We start from the raw sequence: 2,500 nt of genomic DNA, 5'->3' as shown, positions 1-2,500 counted from the left end.
ATAGAGCACGACGCAGCATACTTTGGGTTGTAGTCCCCTCCGCACGCCGCATAACTAGCCCCAGATCAAAAACGGTTCTACCCGAAATTGAAACTTTCCACCGGAAAAATCCAGCGCAAAACGCACCACAGAAGGTATCGCATAATGACACACAATCCGAAAACTGCACGAAACACTATACAACCAACCGCAGCACACCTTCGCACCGGCACCGACAGAGCGTTGATGTAGCACCTCGCAACGTCAGCAAACGCTTCCTCGCATCCAAGCACACACAGTCAGGTCACTATCCCGAAAGCACACACTCGTCAGCAATTCCACATCGCTTCAGCGCAAAATACCCAGAGCAACGCATAAAATGCGTCAAATAAAGCTATATTCTTATGCAGAGCATACGAGTACAACCTCAATTTCTGCACGCACGAAATAACCGCTCTAAGTTTCCCCAAAGCAATAATAACGCACGATTTTTAAAGGAATGTCTTAAAGACACGTCTTAGAAACAGCAGAACTATTCCTACAAAGACACATCTAAAAAACCATAAATCGCCAGAGTTCACTCAATCTTATCCTAAAATAAGACCGAGAAATCACCCTAAACAGCAAAGTAACGCCTCAAAAACCAACTATAATCTTAGAAACCCACACGCCATTTCCAAAATTACACTCAGTAACCGACTTGTCACCTCACATATACTAGGAAACCGTCACAAGAAAGATACTCGCTTTTGTTTACGTCGTCTTAACAAAAATTCCCGTTAATCTACAGCAGATTGACGGGAATTGATTACTGCTGACAGTTACAGACTACTCGTTTAACATCTATTTATAGCTGGAAAAGTAACCGCCGCGCCAGCAGCTAGTCAGTATCTTTCAGTTTTGTTAGAACTCAGCAGTCACCCATAAAGTAATTTACATAAATTACCCGTTCTAAGTGCGAGAAGTTATTTTACTAAGTGCGAATAGTGCCTAAGTTCGTATTTTATGGACTAAGTGCGGTATTTTATCATTAAGTTCGCGTTAGAGGACCCCCCAAAATGAACATTTTCTTGCGTCTTGGGAAGAGTATTGTAGAGTGCCCCGTAAAACTTTGTGGTGTTAAGTATGATACTAAAACACACTAACTGCCCTAAGGATTCACGTCGATTTCATTCTAGGAGTCGAGATATGTTATTTTAAGTTTTTGGGATGTCATGGATGCAAATCGTTTGCTACAGGCTCAAGAACGCACTTTTTGTATACCATGTTATTTTAAGAAAATGTCCGTTTCGATGCGCTCTTCAAAAATGTTCGACTTGCGAACCATGATTTTCTGCGTCTGTGCCACGTAATTCAGCAAAAAGAGCATGTAATGGAGTGAAATGAGAGGGTGTGTCATCTCTAAAGTAAAATCTTTAAAAGAGCATAACTTAAGAACGGCTGGGAATAGGTGGCCGTTCTTTTTACCATCATGTGCGCCTAAAAAAAGTACACTATCGTGACAATCGATATCGGTCGATATGGTATAAATTGATAAAGTTATGCTCGATTATGTACGCGAAAACAGAAAAAGGGCGCTGGTGACAAAAAAAGTACTAACGATTCTGTTATTGTTTTGATATTCTGTCATCCCAGACTCTTGCGCATCTGGTGACCTATTTTTTATTCGCCAGTTCCGAGAAAAGTGTCGTTTCGATGCGTGGTGGGCCCGGGATGACAATTCGAGTTGAGTTGGAAGTTCATGTGAAGTCCTGGAAACAAGAAAAAAAGAAGATCCACGCTTCCCTAACTCAAAAAGTCATTAGAAACCGAGGGTAGCTTGTATGGAGACTTTTGTTCCTCGTGCGCTAAAACGCCGAATTAAATTTTTTATCTATACTTAACAGGAAAAAAGTTGCCTCCTTCGCGATATATAGGCAAATAAAGAATGGGTGCTATCATTTCGGGACAAAACAGGTGAAAATTTAGGTCGAAAAAAGTGTTTATAGACAAGGCATTTGAATTTAGCCAAAATCTGACTTGACCACGGGAATGCGCGCATAAAAGCACCCCTAGGGCAGTTTTTATACGGAGCAGTCTCATTTGCTTCCTGGATGTGCAGGGCCAAACATGGCCAAAAGTGGTGATTTTGGCCGTCCAAGGTGTCCATTTTCCGCGAAAATGGCGTTTTTTGGCGTCACTAAAAAAATCATTGCGAAGCAACTACTGGAGATATGCTTGTAAAACTTTGGGAGCGGTCGTGCGAACACATGCGCCAAGTTTTCTGCTAAAGTCTGCAGGCCAGATCTGCCGGGCGGCACATAAAACCGGAAAAAACCACCTAAAAAAAGAGCATGCCAAACAAAGTCTCACATTTCGCTGAATAACTTTTGATCTAGAAGAGTTAGACAAATTCTGATTGCGGGAACGGCTCCGCCGTGTGTTTTTACATATGTCTATGTCCCGTAGATAAAAAGTACATGTTGCAAAAAAAGTACATGTTGTACATAAATCTACCTTTGATATTCGGATTCCCCGTGAA

Source organism: Phytophthora infestans, genomic scaffold (assembly GCF_000142945.1).
Source record: "Phytophthora infestans T30-4 supercont1.52 genomic scaffold, whole genome shotgun sequence".
Lineage (NCBI taxonomy): Eukaryota > Oomycota > Peronosporomycetes > Peronosporales > Peronosporaceae > Phytophthora > Phytophthora infestans.
Note: the sequence above shows the minus strand (reverse complement) of the source record.